Source organism: Bubalus kerabau, chromosome 15 (genome assembly GCF_029407905.1).
Source record: "Bubalus kerabau isolate K-KA32 ecotype Philippines breed swamp buffalo chromosome 15, PCC_UOA_SB_1v2, whole genome shotgun sequence".
In the NCBI taxonomy this organism is placed as follows: Eukaryota; Metazoa; Chordata; class Mammalia; order Artiodactyla; family Bovidae; genus Bubalus; species Bubalus kerabau.
The window spans coordinates 68,364,176-68,384,771 of NC_073638.1; the positions used below are offsets into that span (position 1 = coordinate 68,364,176).

Here is a 20,596-nt window from a genome sequence, read left to right on the forward strand (position 1 = left end):
GATTTACTTGTCATTAAAAGTGTATGTCTTCCTGTTTCTGAATTGCTGTTTTTCTTCCTTCATTATCTCAATGTTGATTGATTTTGTCACGAGACCATAATTAAAGCATTATCCTTTTCTTCAAGGAGATGACAATAATCTTAGAACATCAGTTAGGTCCATAAATAAGCATAATTCTCAAAATCACATATCCTAATGGTATCCTATTCAGTTGCTGCTACTGCTGCTGCTAAGTCGCTTCAGTCGTGTCCGACTCTGTGCGACCCCATAGACGGTTGCAGCCATACACAAATTGGCTTTTCCATAGCATGTCTTAAAATTTTTAGTTAGGTGCAAATTATGTTTTCCACACTTTATGGTATATGAATATATCACTTCAGATGAGTATTTGCCAAAATGTTAGAGATGATTCAGAGATCTTGAATAAGAAAATAAGCTATTAGCATTATTCATAGGCAACTCGGAAACTCACAGCCAAGAACAAGTAGGGCAGTTTTATGTCAGGGCAAAATTTCACTGCTAGGTTTAATTCTTCCAATACTAAATGTGATAGCTAAAATATATGAGGTGTCTTTTGATGAGCAATATAGAATCCTATTTTGTTAGCAAATCAGAAGTATGGAAAATAAGCTGTTTAAGGATTTGTGTGCAAACATATCTTTGCACTACTCAGTTTATTATTGTTAGAAACCTTACCTAAGCCCTCTGTAGCTTGAAATAGGCTGTCAGTGGGATGTATTAATGCATTTCCTCTCTGTTTGTTCTTTTATTGTGTATCTTTGGAATAGTACCCTGGGCAGGCACTTTTATAGGCATTCAATAGGCAATTGGAAATACAATTCCTAACTTCTTAGAGCTTTCTTTCTATTGGAGGAAATAAAAATTTATAACATAGGCTAGAAAGTTCTATGCTAGAGAGTAGAGGCTGCTGCAGGAACTCAGAACAGGGTGGAAAACAGGCTGAGAGTGTGTATACATATGTGAGTATGTGCTTGTATCTAAGAGACGGCCATGGAACGTGTATGTAAGTTAGCCAAATTAATGTGGGGAAAGAGGAAGGTGTCCATAAGAAAAAAAAACCTGAGAAGACCTTGATCATGATAGATATGAAAAACAAACAGAGAAATTCAATGGAGATTGTAGAATGTGAGGGGAGGATGCAAGACATTTAAATATGCTCAAAAGATATATTTGAATAGCTAGCTTTATACAGAGGTTTATCTGGTTATGTAGCTTACATTTATGGGAATTATCTATTATATAGGCATCTGTTAATTTTAAGAAATGTCTTTACACATTAGTATATTAATCCAAGTACACCCTGGATCTATGGGAATGTACAGAAGCAAAATGTTGTCAGAATCAAGGTCTAGCAGTTCCAGAATGCTCCAGCACCTGCTGTGACATTCGCTGAGAACATATCATCTCAAATAATTTGCCCATTGATCTTCTTGATCTCAGTATATTTTGCTTGGATAATACTACATTTTGTAAAGAAGCATTTGAATACTTGTGTTGATTGTTGTTCTTCAGTCCCTCAGTCGTGTTCGACTCTTTGAGACTCCATAGACTGCAGCATGCCAGGCTTCCCTGTCCTTCACCATCTCCTGGAGCTTACTCAAACTCATGTCCCTTGAGTTGGTGATGCCATCCAACCATTTCATCCTCTGTCATCCCCTTCTCTTCCTGCCTTCAGTCTTTCCTACCATCAGGATCTTTTCTTATAAGTCTGTTCTTCGCATCAGGTGGCTAAAGGATTGGAGCTTCAGCATCAGTCTTTCCAATGAATATTCAGGGTTGATTTCCTTTAGGATTAACTGGTTTGATCTCCTTGCAGTCCAAGGCATTCTCAAGAGTCTTCTCCAACACCACAGTTCAAAAGCATCGATTCTTTGGCCCTCAGCCTTCTTTATGGTCCAACTCTCCCATGATTCCATACATGACAACGGGAAAAACTAAAGCTTTGACTATATGGACCTATGTTGGCAAAGTAATGTCTCTGCTTTCTAATACACTGTCTAGATCTGTCATAACTTGTGTTGATGGCTATATTGAAATTAAATGCACCATGATGGTAAGATGTGGCTTAGCTGGATGGAAAGGTTCTGGTTGATTTTCAGTCAAAATGAAATTTTTATTCTTTCATGATGATAAGTAAAATCCACGTGAGTCACGTGCATTTCTTGTTCACTTTGTAACAAAAACAGTAGCTAACAAGTTAACCTATTTAGTGTGTTCAGTAACTGCAAGCCCAAACTGAATGTTTTATAGCACATGACAAGACCCTTGTAATACAAATGAGCCTGGAGGCTGGATTGAAAGAGATGTCTAGGTACATTATTTAACAGTCTTGGCTTATTTTAGGTTTTGAAATAGTTGCACTGTTATTGGTAAAATAAAAGACTAATCCAAATATTCTGTGTAAATTAAATTCTTCTGTATAAATGAAAGTGAAAGTGTTAGTCACTCAGTCCTGCTGACTCTTTGTGACTCTATGGACTGTAGCCCACCAGGTTCCTCTGTCCATTGAATTCTCAAGGCAAGAACGCTTTAGTGGGTAGCCATTCCCTTCTCTAGGGGATATTCCCAACCCAGAGATTGAACCAGGGTTTCCTGTACTGCAGGCAGATTCTTTACCTTCTGAACCACTAGAGAAGCAAATTATGCCAAAATAGCACTTAACTACTTAATTGCTAATAATTATTTGAATCAGCAGTCTGATCAGGGTAATTCTTTTGCCTGTCTTTCCTGATGTGCCTACCTATGTGGTTGAAGTCATCTGGCAGGTTGGTGAGAAGTTGGTTGATCTAGGATGACTTTACTCACCTGTTGGGTGCTAATGTTAGTTGTTGGTCCTGGTGACTTGAACGACTGAACTTTTGTCTGTCTTTGGCTGATCTGGGCTTAATCACATGGTGAATTCCTTAGGAGCAGCAAAACAGGGCTACCCCAATGTGTAAAGTTTTTTCAACCCTCTGCTTGAGTCACTTAAAAAAAATGTTCCATATGACCAAGAAAGTCAAGGAATGGAGAAACAGACTGCCTTTTTAACTGAAAGAGTTTCAAGGGCACACATACTGGATGGGAAGGTTTGTGGCCATTTTTATACTCAACGACAGTCCCTACTAGGATGTTGCATCTCAGCATGTATGAATCCAGTGATTACCCATCTTTTTCAGCACTAGGTAGGGTTTATTTTTTTAAGGTTAGTCAGTTGAGGGGTAGTTTAGTGATCCTCATGGTGGTTTTAATTTGCACTTCTCAGATAAGTGCTATTGTTGAAATCCTTTTCTATATTTATTGACCATTTGGATATTCTCTTTGAATTCTCTAAACTCAAGGTTTTTTGCCCATTTCTGTATTGAGCAGATAAGTTTATAATTATTGGTTTCTTTCTCTCTCTCTCACACACACACTTTTCATGCATTGCAAACACTATATTCAGTTAATCTGTGTCTTGCTTATTAACTCTCCTGTTGCCTTTTATTTTTATATGCAGTTATCCATCTGATAGTATTATTTATTGAAAGGCATTTTCAGTTCAGTTCAGTTCAGTTCAGTCATTCAGTTGTGTCCGACTCTTTGCGACCCCATGAATCACAGCATGCCAGGCCTCCCTGTCAATCACCAACTCCCGGAGTTTACCCAAGCTCATGTCCATCGAGTCGGTGATGCCATCCAGCCATCTCATCCTCTGTCATCCCCTTCTCCTCCTGCCTTCAATCTTTCCCAGCATCAGGGTCTTTTCCAATAAGTCAACTCTTCGCATGAGGTGGCCAAAGTATTGGATTTTCAGTTTTAACATCAGTCCTTTCAATGAACACCCAGGACTGATCTCCTTCAGAATGGACTGGTTGGATCTCCTTGCAGTCCAAGGGACTCTCAAGAGTCTTCTCCAACACCACAGTTTAAAAGCATCAATTCTTCGGCGCTCAGCTTTCTTCACAGTCCAACTCTCACATCCATTCGTGACCAATGGAAAAATCATAGCCTTGACTAGACATTTTACCTTTGAATTATAATGTGTGTCTCTGTGTGTGTGTATATGTACTTTGAGAAATAATTTAAAATACTTTAAAATGTCAAATCCAGGTGCTTTGAATGGAACAATTTGACCATTCTGTGTACTCCTTCTCCTTTGCCAGCTTAACACTTAATGACATATGACTCATACTTTATGCAACGCTGGACTACATATGATTTCTCCATACTGCCCACCTCATACCATAGCTCAAAATTACCCCTAATCCTCTTATACTCTGCCCATCTGCCCCCAATTCTAGTCTCTTTTCCCTGTTCTGTCTCTAACCACTATTTTCAATTTGGTATAAATCTTTTCTAGAGCTGCCATACAAAATATCCCAAACTGGGTGGCTTCAAACAGCAAAAACCTATTGCTTCACAATTCTGGAGGCTGCAAGTCCAAAATCAAGGTGTCAGCAGAGCCATGCTCCCTCAGAAATTTATAGGGGAGAATCTTTCCTTGCTTTGACCTAACTTCTGGTGTTTGTGGGCAATCGTTGGCATTCCTTGGCTTGTAAATGCATCGTTTCAATCCTGTCTTCACATTGGGTTCTCTCTGTGTCTGTGTCTCTTTTCATGGCATTCTTTTTATGATACCAGTCATCTTGGAGAGGGGCCCACTCCACCCACATACAAAGGTCCGTCTAGTCAAGGCTATGGTTTTTCCAGTAGTCATGTATGGATGTGAGAGTTGAACTATAAAGAAAGCTGAGCTCCAAAGAATTGATGTTTTTGAACTGTGATGGAGAAGACTCTTGAGAGTCCCTTGGACTGCAAGGAGATTCAACCAGTCTATCCTAAAGGAAATCAGTCCTTTGGAAGGACTGATGTTGAAGCTGAAACTCCAATACTTTGGCCACCTGATGCAAAGAATTGACTCATTTGAAAAGACCCTGTTGCTGGGAAAGATTGAAGGCGGGAGGAGAAGGGGACGACAGAGCATGAGATGGTTGGATGGCATCACTGACTCAATGGACATGAGTTTGAGTAAACTCCAGGAGTTGGTGATGGTCAGGGAGGCCTGGCATGCTGCAGTCCATGGGATCACAAAGAATTGAACACGACTGAACTGACTGATTGACCACATGTAAGACCTTGTTTTTTAGCTAATTATGTTTGCAAAGACCCTATTTCTAAATAAAGTCATGTTCTATGATGTTGGGGTTTAGAACGTCAATGTATCCTTTCACAGGGGAAACAACTCATAATATCCTCCAAGATTTTTTTCTCATGCTTTATCAATAATTTATTAAATGACTAGAAATAAAAATACAAAACACAATGACAACAGTATATGTTTATTATTTGCGGTAAAGGGACATTCTTTTGAATGACAAAAAAGGAATCAAGAAAAAGATTGATAAATTTACTCAAAATGAAAACCTCTATTTGAAAGAAAAATTTTGTAACATATTTAACAGGTGGAATATGTTCACTTCCAGGAAAAGACTTCCAACAATTTAATACAAATTAAGGCAAACAATCAGAAGAAAAGTGGGCAAGAAAGATGAAAAGACTCTGATGCTGGGAAAGATTGAGGGCAGGAGGAGAAGGGGACGACAGAGGATGAGATGGCTGGATGGCATCACCGACTCAATGGACATGGGTTTGGGTGGACTCCAGGAGTTGGTGATGGACGGGGAGGCCTGGCGTGCTGCGGTTCATTGGGTCGCAAAGAGTCCGACACGACTGACTGAACTGAACTGAAGATGAAATATCTGTTCACAGACAGGGAAATATAAATGGTCAAAATAATGTGCTTTATTTTTGATCTTCTCTAGTGTCATCTCTTCCCTGGGCAAGTGAGTTCCTCTCTCTGCTTTTACCCCTCCCTTGCCCCAACATCTACAATCAATTCTTACTCTGTCTCACTATTACTTCTAAATTTTTTTTGCCTCACCCCAGGGGATGTGGGATATTAGTTCTCTGACCAGGGATTGAACCCACACCCCCTGCAATGGAAGACCAGAGTCTTAATCACTGGACCTCCAGGGAAGCCCAGTGTTTTGCTATTACCTTTTTGATCATCTCAGGGACAGCTTCCTAAACTTCTCTCACCCAAACTCCATCCTCTCTCCCAGTGATGCCCTGTGCATGTCTTTATCATTGTGTTTTTCTTGTAAGTAACATGATCTCTTTTGTCTTCCTTCTTAGATTTCTAATTCCTTGAGAGCAAGGGTCATCTGTAATTCATATGTTATCATATGATAACCTTAAACATAAATGAACCAAGAGGATATTATGCTAAGTGAATTAAGTTAGACATAGAGAAACATACTGTGTGATTTCTATTTTATATTGAATCTAAAAAAAGCAAAACTTTGGAACCAGAGAGTAGCATGCTTGTCGTTAGGGGTTGGAGGACGTGGGAAGTGAAGAGAAGTTCATCAAGGGATATTAAACTTTCATTTATATAATAAGATGAATTAATTCTAGGGATGTAATATACAATATGGTGACTATAATTAATAATACTGTATTGCGCACTTAAAATTTGATAAGAGAGTAGGTCTTAAGTATTCTCACTACACATCCACACAAGGTTACTGCCTGAGGTGATTTGTTAATTAACTTGATTGTGATAGTCACCTTTGAATATTTGCATGTCATAAATCATCACACTGTACATCTAAAATGTATCCAATTTTTTTGTTAATTATACCTCAATAAAGCTTGAAATTAAAAAAAATGCATGAGTCATGCAGGGCAAAATAAAACAGGATTTTTTAAATACACATGTTTTGACTTAATAAATACATTGTACATTGTGCTACTCAAAGTATCATAAGGAATAAGCTTACTCTAAACTTTGGTGGTAAGAAAATACAGAAGTCACTTTATTGGACAGTGAAAGCACCTAACTATATTTCTTACTTCCCCTCATTTGCCAAGAAGTTCTGAATGCAATGCTGCATGAAATATTAACTGACTTACTCCAAGGAAGGTATATTTCTTAGGGACATTTTAAAGGAAGTGTTTACAAATATTTAATATGTGTCTTCTGTCTTACACTCAATTTATAGTGGAGTGTAATTTTAAACAAATAATTATAATCAAACATTCTACAGTTCCACACCTCCCCACATTCTGCAACTTTATTCTTCTGAAAATAGGTATGAGATAGAATTGATAGTCTTATCAGGTTTCTATAATTCATTTCAGCTAGCAAGTGGATTTTAGTATCACAAGAGCAAAATTACAACATTAAATGTGATTTATTAATTTTTTGAGTAAAGAGAAGAATAACAAAGCAAACATGCAAAGTTTTCAGCTCATTTCACTTAATAGAGATGAAAAATATTTGATTAACTTCTTGATTTGTACCCCAAAAGAAATGATTTACCTACATCTGTTTCTGCCCTGAAATTCTTTCTCCCCTCATCCAGGTTCTGTATCTTAGCTTTCACAAAATTGGGCATTGTCTCCTCGTACACACATAGATGGGAAATAGACTTGTCAAAAGATCAATAAATGCCTTTTAAAGTCATATTAGCATCAAGTAATGTTTATTCTTTTATCTCTGTAAATAAAATAAGTTCCTATATGAGACCCCTGGGAAATTAGTTGCTTTGAACATTTTATAATACTTAATATTGAAGCAACACCTACCTAAAAAAATTTCTTTGTAATGATGTTTTCAGAAGGACCATGGATACTCAAAGAAACACTACCAGATATCACTCATTCCAAAAGGATTGAAGAAATGAATATGTCCCATTCTGGTGTGCTCCAAAGCCATAAAAAATATTGAGGTATATGATTCATTAGGGGCATGTGATGGTTACTGCTCCCGTGATGGACCATTGCTTCACCAATTGCAGTATAAGAATTTCCTTCTTGGATGTTTGTTTCTGTGTTCTGATGGTTGTTGCTGCATTTTTTTTCCTGGGATTTAAGGGGAAAAAAAAAATGAACCTTTTTTTCTTTATCATCCCTAAGCCTCTTAATTTCAAGAACTCATTCCAACTATGGTATCCAGCTAGGCTACCTTGGATGATAAGTCTTACATGAATTCATCTCTAGCATCTTTAATGATGGATGAAGGGAATTTAGATTTTACCTGACACAGGGAGCAAATCTTCACTGGGAGAATCTTTAATGATGGATGAAGGGAATTTAGATTTTACCTGACACTGGAAGCAAATCTTCAGGCTGTTAAGTGCTTCAAAGCTAAACTCTAGTGAGATAGAATTGGGAAAATATTTGGTATAAATACAAGCGTCAACATTTTCCTGGAGACATAGAAAAAGAAGTCCTCTTAATTCATTATTGTATCTGACCTAATATCTCAATTTGCTTAAAAGAAGCAATGAATTTGTGAAAATAAAACTTCTTGGTATAAGATTTTTAAGAAAATAATTCTGTAGTGTTTCTACTACTACTATAACTCAAAATTAACAAAAGTACTATCAATATGTGTCTTCGTAAAGATCCTGTTTTGATTTATATGTTTTAATCAAATGAAGCTTTTGTAGCTAGTATATGAAATGCTTATAAAGGACAAGAAAACTAGTAAGGTAAGTATTCTACTTCATGATCACATTTGCCTTCATATTCTGCTCAGTAAAATCCTTTATTAAGAATGCAGGATAAACTCATCTAAAGTAGACCTGTGTTACCCTTTTGTGTCTCAAGATTTGAAATGTTGACTAATAACGAAAGTGTTTTTGCCAGCACTGGAGTTTGAGTACAGAGAAACAAATTTAGAACCATAGGGCCCATATAATTACTATGGATCAACCTTAAAATCTTTATAGTTTTCGATAATTGAAGGAAATTCAGAAACTTTGAGTTACATAGTAATTGGGAAGCAGAAACACAATAGTTTTAGCAGTGGTTTTCTAAAGTAAGTAATTTCCAATAAGCAGTGCTGTGGTCTAGGGCTTAGATGATAAAAGGAAAATGTTCTCAGCTTGCAGCAAGTAGATCTTAGAGAGATGCAGACCTGAGTAATGATACCTACTGCTCATTGGATAACTTCCATGGAAGAGTGTAGCACATATTGCATTTTTCTTAACATCTTATATAGAACAATTCTGTTTTTACCTTTATGGTTGTGAAAAGTGAGAGCTGCAGAAGCTGGCTTTATGGAAAGTAACGTTTGGTTTTGGTTTTTCCGTGGTCGCTAAAGTTTGCAATGATCCATGCGAGGAAAGCAAAGGTAGGGTGAGATCAGCGTCCAGGTTGCTTTCATCACACCGCTTGCACTTACTGCTTTCAGAGGAAATGTATCCTTGAGTTACATGCTGTTTTTTATTTCTCAAGGATTCTCTGTTCCTTATCAGTTCCTATTCCATGAATGAATAAAGCTGCATGCAATTCTCAGGACTGAGGTCATGGGATGAAACATGCAGTGACTCTTCAGCATCAGAGACCTTGTATGTATTAGACTATCCATATTGTGACTATTGATAAAATTTCATCCTGTGTAATAGCTGACTAATCATCTTACTAAAGATATATAACGGGATTTCTGCAAATAAAGCACCTTTGCTCCATCAGAGCTTGGGTCCCCGTGTCTTTCTTTCTTTCTCTCTCTCTCCTCAGCTAATTCTCTGGAGCACAGAAACCCATCTTGCTTACTCTTCGGCCTGGGCTTCTAAGACTCTCTTGAGAAGGCGCCCCATGCCTTCACCACCCACCCCCCCCCAACCACCACCACCAAGAGGGCACCTGATGCCTTCGTGAGAGATGCAAGTCCTGTGTCAAGGATTTATTGGTTCTCTGTGTAAACCAGGGAGTATCAGCCTGTTTCTCTCCCCTTCACTTTTCTTATCGTTGCCTCCGGACTGCCAGGTCCTGGTCCAACATATATATGTATGTATGTATGTATATATATATATATATATATATATATATATATGTTAATATACACACAGACATACTCAACTACCATAAAAGTGGTTTCTATGTGTCTATTACAGATTCTGGCCACCAAGATTATTCATTTTATTTGTTTTCATGAATCCCTAGCAGCTCAGATGGTAAAGAATCTTCCTGTAATGCAGGAAATGTAGGTTTGATCCCTGGGTTAGGAAGATCTGAAGAAGGAAATGGCAACCCACTCCAGTATTCTTGCTAAAAAATTCCATGGACAGAGGAGCCTGGTGGGCTACAGTCCATGGGGTCTCAAAGAGTCGAACACGACTGAGCAACTAACACACTTCAATCTAAGTTCAGTTATCCTTATAGAAATAATTATATAAACACATAATTCCTAAAAATCTGCAATTCCTCAAATAAAACAATTGGATAAGAGCTTAGTTAAGAGCATGTAAAGGTAAGGTCATCTCCAATGTATACAACAAAGATCCATTCTTTCACTGAGTTTACATTCTAGCAGAGTAGAACTGAAAAGTACGAATTTACATATGTGCAGATTATATAAGATGGTGAGTAATACAGAAAATATAAAAGGTAAGCAAGATGAGGTCGAAAGCTTTTGAGCTGTAAGAAATAGAAATGAGTTAACTGGTTTAGAGATTGACAGCAGCACAACTATAAAGATGAAGATTTTATCAACTGAATTGAGGAAAGATACAAATATAATACCTTTTTCAGGAGAGGCATCATCAAATTTCAGGTTTGGACATGTAAAATTTGAAGTGCCTATCAGATTCTAAGTGTAGATGTGAAGTCACCAGTTGGTTATATGAGATTGTAGTTGAGAGCATCTTTCTGGTTTTATCCCAGAAACAAACTGTAAGACAAGAATTCAAGTGTACTTATTTTGGGAGGTGAACCCAGGAAACACTAGGAAGGAAGTGAAGTGAGAGTGGGAAGGGTAGAGGGCCAGTAAGGTGTAAAGCATGTATTTTGGAATATTCGAACAATACGGTTGAGAAAGCTGGGTCTTCATATGTGAACTTCAACCTGTAATTGGTTGAGGCAATTCTTGCCTGCCGTATGTGCAGACAGAGCAGGGTCACAGGCCGAGAAATTTATTTCTTTGAACAGATACAGATTTAGGCAACTGAAGTTTTTGGAATATCCTAAAATAGTAAAACCAGAGTGGATTCGGTTACAGGGGAGACATCATCTTCTTCAAAGAGGGAATAAATCTGGGAACTGTCAGCCATTAGGAAGGGTTAAATGCCAGGAGACTAGGTTAGAGACACAAACTAAGATGTAAACATTGAAATGAAGACAGGGACTGGTGTAAGAGGTCTGTCAACATTAAGGGACCACATGGAAGAGAAAGGACTTCAAATGAATCCAGACAAGAATGTCAGTGAGATAGGAAAGAAACCAAGAAAAGATTATGATGTCTTGGAAGCAAAATGAATTAAGTATATTGAGTGATTAGCTGTATTACCAAATGCTAACAGGTCAAAAGATGGGAAAAGACTGGGATTTTACATTGGATTTTATTATTTATTATTCCCTAATAACTTGTTGATGAAAGTGAAAGAGGAGAGTGAAAAAGTTGGCTTAAAGCTCAACATTCAGAAAACTAAGATCATGGCATCTGGTCCCATCACTTCATGGCAGATAGATTAGGAAACAATGGAAACAGTGCCAGACTTTATTTTTTGGGGCTCCAAAATCACTGCAGATGGTGATTGCAGCCATGAAATTCAAAGACGCTTACTCCTTGGAAGGAAAGTTATGAACAACCTAGATAGCATATTGAAAAGCAGAGATATTACTTTGCCAACAAAGGTCCATCTAGTCAATGCTATGGTTTTTTCAGTGGTCATGAAGGGATGTGAGAGTTGGACTGTGAAGAAAGCTGAGCACTGAAGAATTGATGCTTTTGAACTGTGGTGTTGGAGAAGACTCTTGAGAGTCCCTTGGACTGCAAGGAGATCCAACCAGTCCATCCTAAAGGAGATCAGTCCTGGGTGTTCACTGGAAGGAATGATGCTAAAGCTGAAACTCCAATACTTTGGCCACCTCATGGGAAGAGTTGACTCATTGGAAAAGACTCTGATGCTGGGAGGGATTGGGGGCAGGAGGAGAAGGGGATGACAGAGGATGAGATGGCTGGATGGCATCACTGACTTGATGGACATGAGTTTGAGTAGACTCCAGGAGTTGGTGATGGACAGGGAGGCCTGGCGTGCTGCGATTCATGGGGTCACAAAGAGACACGCCTGAGCGACTGAACTGAACTGAATAACACAGAAGTCATTAGGGACCTTCACAAAGCCACATAAAGTGGTGGTGGAAACCATACCAAATAGATTTTTAAAAAGATTGGGAGAGTTAAGATGTGGTACATGTATACAATGAAATACTACTCAGCCATAAAAAGGGATGAAATTGAGTCATTTGTAGAGATGTGAATGGACTTAGCATCTGTTGTATAGAATGAAATGTCAGAAAGAGAAAAATATTGTATATTAATGCATGTATGTGGAAACTAGAGAACTGCTGCCAATGAGCCTAGTTCCCGGGCAGGAATAGAGACAGAGATATGGAGAATTAATGTGTGGACACGGTAGGGGCAAGGGGAGGGTAGGATGAACTGGGAGATTAGGTTTGACATAAAAACACTACCATGTGTAAAACAGCTAGTGGGAATGTGTCGTATGGCACAGGGAGCTTATCCCGGTGCTCTGAGATGACACAGCTGGGTGGGATCAGGGGTGGGTGGGAGGTGTGAGAGAGGGGATATACACGACTGATTCACTTCATTGTACAGCAGAGACTAAAACAACTGTAAAGCAATTATCCTCCAATTTAAAAAATGGGAGAAATGAGAGAGAAAACAGGAGAGGAAGACCAACAAACTCATTTGAGGGTGCTGATTGCAATGAAGAGGAAAGAAATGAGGCACTAGGTGGTGGGATTATAAGAAGGACTTTATAGTGCCTGGCTACACTCATAAATGTTTAGTGAATGTACAGAATGTTGTTCAGTTGCTCAGTTGTGTCTAACTCTGTGATGCCATGGATTGCAGCACACCAGGCTTCTCTATCTTTCCTCCCAGAGCTTGCTCAAACTTGTGTCCATTGAGTCGATGTTGCCATCCAACCACCTCATGCTCTGTCATCCCCTTCTCCTCCTGTCTTCAATCTTTCCCAGCATCAGGGTCTTTTCTAATGAGTCAGTTCTTCATATCAGATGGCCAAAGTATTGGAGCTTCAGCATCAGTCCTTCCAATGAATACTAAGAATTGATTTCCTTTAGGACTGACTGGTTTGATCTCCCAGCAGTCCAAAGGACTCTCAAGTCATCTCCAACACCACAGCTCAGAAGCCTCAGTTCTTTGGTGTTCAGCTTTGTTTATGGTCCAACTCTCACATCCATACATGACTACTGAAAAACCAGAGCTTTGACTAAATGGACCTTTTTCAGCAAAGTAATGTCTCTATGCAGTCTAGGTTAATCATAGCTTTTTTTCCAAGGAGCAAGCATCTTTTAATTTTGTGGCTGTAGTCACCATCTGCAGTGATTTTGGAGCCCAAGAAAATGAAGTCTTTCGCTGTTTCCATTGTTTCCCCATCTATTTTCCATGAAGTGATGGGACCAGATGCCATGATCATTTTTTGAATGTTGAGTTTTAAGCCAGCTCTTTTTCACTCTCCTCTTTCACCTTCATTAAAAGGCTTTTTAGTTCCTCTTCACTTTCTGCCATAAAGGAAGCAATCGGTGATGAATTAAGTAAAGACCTGTGTGCTTTCAGGAACACAAAGAAGCCATGTGGAAACCCTCATTTGTCCTGAGATACCGGCTTCCTTATTATAGTGAAACTCAAGTTGGAGATGTACCAATGACCATAAAGGGATTCTTTTTGTTTGTTTGTTAATTTATTTGGTTGCATCAGGATTATAGTTGCAGTGTGAGAGACCTTTGTTGCACCTTGTAGGGTCTTTCTGCTGCAGCTGGGCTCTCTGGTTACGACACATGGGCTCCAGCCTGGGCCGGTGTAGTAGTTGCGGTGTGCTTAGTTTCCCTGAGGCATGTGATCTTAGTTCCCTGGTCAGGGACTGAACATGCATCTGTTGCATTGCAAGGTGGATTCTTAAAAACTGGCCCACCAGGGAAGTTCCCATCATTGAGGGATTTCTTGAGAGCAGTCTCTCAGGACTCAGAGAAAATGAGGGGTAGAAAGCTACTGGGAGTGGAGGTACAAGCATTCTGTAGAGGTTGGAGGAAACCATTATGACTATATGCTAGTATTGGGACAGTGAGGAAGAGTCCTGATGGTGAAGGGGAATGCACATAGATAAATCTTTGAGGCAGTTGTCTCTGTAAGAAAGGGCAGGTCCAAGGGATTGGTTTAGGGGCTGAAGAAGAGCTATAGTTTGGTACCTAACTGAGAGATGTCTCCACTGTCAAGCCTAAGAACAGGTGCTTTATTCTATCTTCATGGAGGGCCCAGACCCCTGACACCCAAATCTGCACCCTGGACAATGTTTGGCTGAGCGAAGTGCTGACCTCTCCCTCTAGAGGAGTATCATAGATGTATTAGAAAAGCTCACCACATAGAAGCCAGGAGTGAAGGAAAAGAATTGTGAATTTCAAAATGGAATACTTTGGCATTTACAGTCTGCTCAGGATAAGAAATCAGAATAGTCTTGCAAAAAGAAGTGAGGAAAATGGAAAAGGGGTGCTCTTATTGTGCAGCCATATCCTGCTGGGCTGTTCCATCTGTTTTTAGAGTAGTGAAGAGCTTGAGGACAAGGAGACCCAGTTCCAGTGTTTAGTCTTCGTTTTGATCCTTATGTGGCCTTTGGGGAAGTACTACAACTTCTTTGATGCTATTACATAGAGAAGAGGAAAGAGAGAGCAGGGGAGGGAGTTTTCTTCTTTTTTAATATGAGATATATAGCAACATGTTTATACGATGATGGAAATGATCTTATAAAGGTGAAAGTTATTGTTCATGTTAATACATGCCGCAAAGTAATTAGCTTAAGAGGCAAGTTTAGAACATTTAATTAGATTCTTTTTTGAACTAAACATTTTTATTATCAAATAAATTTACTTAAACCTTGATTTCCCCCTTTTCCATCTGCCATCATCCCTCCCCCACATCTCTTTCTTTCTGTAATATTATATTAAGTGCATAAACAGGACCTTTGTATAGAACGAATATATAGAGTGACTAGACAGGACCTTTAGTAAGAACTATTGCATAAAAGAATGACTATTCCATTTCTTTAAGGTGTTTGAGGTTCTTTAAGAACAAGAACCAAGCAAACAAACAATTTAAATGAGTAATTTATGGTCTGAAAGCCAGAGAATGAAAAACAAGTCCATTCAGAGTACAAGGACTATAGAATTTCTTCCTAGAGGACATTACTTTTTAAACAATAATATTTAACACTAGATGGGAATTGCTATTGATCATCTATCAAACCAGATTTCTTTCTGCAGTGTTTCTGGATAAATGGAACACAGCTAATATAGGTTTTGCTTCAAAGCATCTGCTGATCTCATGTTGTAATTTGTATCCAAGTTTAATGAGATAAGCTGATTTGAATGACCTCAGTTTGTGAAAGACTAATTTATCATCTTCCTGTGCAGCCTTGACTATAATGCTGTGCTCTCAGGATATGAAAGAGGCAAATTCCACAGAGTAGCATTTTAAGTAAAAGCATCAAATCATAACCAAACAACTTCCCGAGAAGTCAGGCAAGAGACTACACAAAGAGTCAATTAAAGAAGGCCTTGAAGCCCCTAGGTATTTTCAAAAAACTTCCCAAACAGCCCTTTTGTGGTAAGGGATGATCTAAATGAATATTGTTTCACACTCAATTTGTTGTGCATAGTTTGCCCTGCCTTCCATACCAATTAGAGTCCAAAACTGCTTCCTGTATAGCCTGGGAGAGGTATAAAGGAACTTAGTGCAGGCTTATTGTACTGCAAGGTAATTGGAGCTTTGCATCTCACACAGTCCTCATCATGGATGTGCATATTTTCTAAAACTGTGCATTTTGAATAGACCTCACATTCTTTTTAGAGTTGGCATGGACATGCACTCTTTTATTCTCAGATATGAAATATGTGGCTTCTCAAAGTAGTCGGTTTAGAAAAAGACAGGCTTTAAAAAAAGAGAAACAACAAAACTTCAATTGCATGGGGAGGACAAGTTGATGATCTAGAAGGCTTGTGATCATAGCAGAGATCCTAACTATGGAATATTTTTTGGTTCTCACTTGCAGTGATGTAGCCAGGGAATTGTATTGTTTCGTGGCTTGTATTTAAGTCAAATGTTAATAGGTGATCTATCTAGATGGTGCTTTAAGTAAAATAACTAAATACGTTCCAGTACCTTTATTAAAAGTTATTTTTTATTACTCATTATATCAAAGCACATAAACTTTTTTTGATTTTTGCTTTTAAAACAATTTTTTTATTTTTTATTTTTTTGATGTTTACTCATTTTGCTTAGGGCTTCTTACTGCTGTTTTCCCAATACCTAGAACAATTCTGAATAGTGAAGAGAGTTGAAATGCTTGCCTTGTTTTTAATTTTTGAGTAAATGCTTTCAATTATTTGCTTTTAAGTATTAAAGTTAGCTTTAGGTTTCTCATAGATGTCCTGCATCATGTCAAGGAAATGTCAAGGACATTTCCTTCTATTACTATTATAGTTTATTGAGAATTATTTTCATGAATAGATGTTGAATGTTTTCACATGCTTTTACTGTATCTTTTGAAGACTTTTCTTCCTTATTTTATTAATATAGAAATGACATTGGTTTCTAGTTGATAAACCTTGTATTGCTGCAGTAAGTGCTACATGGGTATGATGTATTACAAATTTCTGGATTCACTTACTATAGTTAAAGATTTTGTGTATACGTTTATGAGGGATTGTTGTTGTTTAGTCTCTAAGGCATGTCCGACTCTTTTGTGACCCCATCAGGCTTCTCTGTCCATGGAATTGCCCAGGCAAGAGAACTGGAATAGTTTGCCATTTCCTTCTCCAGGGGATCTTCTTGGCCCAGGGATCAAACCTGTGTCTCCTGCGCTGACAGGCAGATTCGTTACCACTGAGCCACCAGGGAAACCCTTTGTGAAGGACATAGGTATGTCATTTTCTTTTCTAATAACATATTTACATATGTGCCAAGTTTTGATGCCAGAGATATCAAAGGAGAAATTTAGCTTCTGTTTTCTGAGACTTTTTGTATAATAGATACTCTATCTTCCTTAAATATTCAAAAGAATCCACCGCTAAAGATATTTAAGCATTATTTTGGCGTATGAGAAATTTTAATTCAAATTCTTTTAAATATATAGTCATTCTCTATTTCTTCTTGTGTCAGTTTTGGCAACTTGGTTTTTCTAGAACTTGTATATTTCCATGTATGTTGGCAAATTAATTGGTATGAGGTTCACAGTATTTTCTTTTATTTTTTAATGTCCGTTGGATCAGTAGACAATAAATATTTGTTCAAATTTTAATAAAAGAATAAACTATAGAACATTTACTCAACTCTTTTCTAACTCAACCAATGACTTTTAAACTCTGTTAAGGTTAAAAACAACAACAACAACACAAAAACTTTTGTTCAGACAGAAAGCTTCCTAAGTAACTTTAAAATAAGTTAAAAAGGGCACTATAGATAGTGATAAAAGGAAGATAATTTAAAAAACATGAGCTCCTTGAACTTCCTCCCACCCCAGTCTTCCTCTTGTGACAACCGAAGAGATTTTCCCCCATTTATGAAAACTTAAAAATTCAGTTGAATATATAGTCGTAAGTCACTGAACTATAAGTGCAGAATGTAACTTTACTCATCTTCACGTTCTTTATAATACTAAGGATAGTGCTTTGTATGTAGTTTTCAGCACATATTTCATTAATGAATAAATTGAAACGTCTTTGACCTATGTCAATGAAGTAAAAATAATCAAGTTATAAAATAAAACCATACTTTGTGGCATACATAATATCTCAGTTTCTTTGTACAGTTTCCAGCATTTAAAGACAGCCCAGCATGGTGAATCTACTTTGATGTTTGTATCTGTATGAAGAATATTTAATGGAGTACAATATTTCTCCCTTGAAGTATGACCTATATCCATGCTAATTTCCAGACTCTAAAACCAAGCAGTGATTAGATAGGCAGGGGGTCACCAGAAGGTAGTGCATTTCTCTTTCTTTTGACAAATTTCTGACGTGATCAGTTGGTTTACTGAATGGGAAACCAGGCTTTGCTGCCTTATTAATACCCTGTCTCATGCTTTGTATCTCCCCATGAACCTTCTTTCCTTTAGACATATGACAATGACTGATGAAAACACTCCCAGTTGTAATAGACAAATGCTACTTTATGCTTACCTTTCAGCATGGTTACAGGTTTGGCTGTGTTCCTTAAAAGAGTTCATAAAAGTATTTCGTGGTGCTGGAGCGGCGGCTGCACAGCATGGGGTGACTGTGAGGAGATACCCCACTTCCAAGGGCAGAGAAGCCCCAGAAAGATGGTAGGAGGGGCAAAATCACATTTAGAATCAAACACCATACCCACCAGAGATGCTCAGAGAGCTGAAACAAACCTTGAGCACACCAGGACCCAGAGACCCCACAGAGACTGAGGCAGAACTGTGTTTCAGTGTCTCCTGTGGAGGTATGAGTCAGCCATGGACTGCTGCAGGGGCAGGGGCTCTGGGTGCAGCAGACCTGGGTATGGCATAAGCCCTTTTGGAGGAGGTCGCCATTAACTCCACCATAGAGCTGCCAGAACAGACAGGACTGGGGAAATAGATTCTTGGAGGGTACAAACAGAAACTTGTACACACTAGGACCCAGGAGAAAGGAGCAATGACCCCACAAGAGACTGACCCAGACTTGCCTGTGAATGTCCAGGAGTCTCTGGCAGAGGCATGGGTCGGCGGTGGCCGGCCATGGCCTGCTGCAGGGTTGGGGGCATTGAGTGCAGCAGTGCATAAATGGGACCTTTTGAAGGAGATTGTCATTATCTTCATTACCTCCGCCACAGTTTCAGTTCAGTTCAATCAGTCATGTCTGACTTTTTGCGACCCCATGGACTGCAGCACGCCAGGCCTCCCTATCCATCACTAACTCCTGGAGTTCACTCAAACTTGGGTCCATTGAGTCAGTGATGCCATCCAACCATCTCATCCTCTGTCATCCCCTTCTCCTCCCGCCTTCAATCTTTCCCAGCATCAGGGTCTTTTCAAATGAGTTAGCTCTTCACATCAGGTGGCCCAAGTATTGGAGTTTCAGCTTCAACATCAGTCCTTCCAATGAACACCCAGGACTGATCTGTTTTAGGATGGACTGGTTGGATTTACTTGCAGTCCAAGGGACTCTCAAGAGTCTACTCCAACAACACAGTTCAAAAGCATCAATTCTTCGGCACTCAGCTTTCTTCACAGTCCAACTCTCACATGCATACATGACTACTGGGAAAACCATAGACTTGACTAGATGGACCTTTGTTGACAATGTAATGTCTCTGCTTTTGAATATGCTGTCTAGGTTGGTCATAACTTTCCTTCCAAGGAGTACGAGTCTTTTAATTTCATGGCTGCAATCACCATCTGCAGTCATTTTGGAGCCAAAAAAATGAGGTCAGTCACTGTTTCCACTGTTTACCTATCTATTTGCCATGAAGTGATGGGATCGGATGCCATGATCTTAGTTTTCTGAATGTTGAGGTTTAAGCCAACATTTTCACTCTCCTTTTACTTTCATCAAGGGCCTCTTTAGTTCTTCTTCACTTTCTGCCATAAAGTTGGTGTCATCTGCATATCTGAGGTTATTGATATTTCTCCTGGCAATATTGATTCCAGCTTGTGCTTCTTCCAGCCCAGTGTTTCTCATGATGTACTCTGCATAGAAGTTAAATAAGCAGGGTGACAATATACAGCCTTGACGTACTCCTTTTCCTATTTGGAACCAGTCTGTTGTTCCATGTCCAGTTCTAACTGTTGCTTCCTGACCTGTATACAGGTTTCTCAAGAGGCAGGTCAGGTGGTCTGGTATTACCACCTCTGTCAGAATTTTCCACAATTTATTGTGATCCACACAGTCAAAGGCTTTGGCATAGTCAATAAAGCAGAAATAGATGTTTTTCTGGAACTCTCTTGCTTTTTCCATGATCCAGTAGATGTTGGCAATTTGATCTCTGGTTCCTCTGCCTTTTCTAAATCCAGCTTGAACATCTGGAAGTTCACGGTTCATGTATTGCTGAAGCCTGGCTTGGAGAATTTTGAGCATTACTTTAGTAGCATGTGAGATGAGTGCAATTGTGTGGTAGGTTGAGCATTCCTTGGTATTGCCTTTCTTTGGGATTGGAATGAAAACTGACCTTTTCCAGTCCTGTGGCCACTGCTGAGTTTTCCAAATTTGTTGACATATTGAGTGCAGCACTTTTACAGCATCTTCTTTTAGTTTTGAAATAGCTCAACTGGAATTCCATCACCTCCACTAGCTTTGTTCATAGTAATGCTTCCTAAGGCCCACTTGACTTCACATTCCAGGATGTCTGTCTCTAGGTGAATGTGAGTGATCACACCATCGTGATTATCTGGGTTGTGAAGATTTTTTTGGTACAGTTCTTCTGTGTATGCTGTATGTCTGCAAAGACCCTATAAATCACATGTAGTTAATATGTGTGTGAGAGGTCCCCTTCACCTCTTCTCTA

At 38.8% G+C, this 20,596-nt stretch overlaps 1 long non-coding RNA gene across 7 annotated transcripts in view; it reads left to right on the forward strand.

Moving 5' to 3' along the window:
- Window positions 1-20,596, forward strand: part of LOC129629325 (uncharacterized) — a 104,636-nt gene that overhangs the window by 21,837 nt on the left and 62,203 nt on the right. For all 7 annotated transcript variants that reach the window (XR_008703161.1, XR_008703154.1, XR_008703155.1 and 4 more), the window contains exon 2: window positions 16,846-17,008. This is a non-coding gene — a long non-coding RNA (uncharacterized LOC129629325). The remainder of the gene's footprint in view (window positions 1-16,845; window positions 17,009-20,596) is intronic.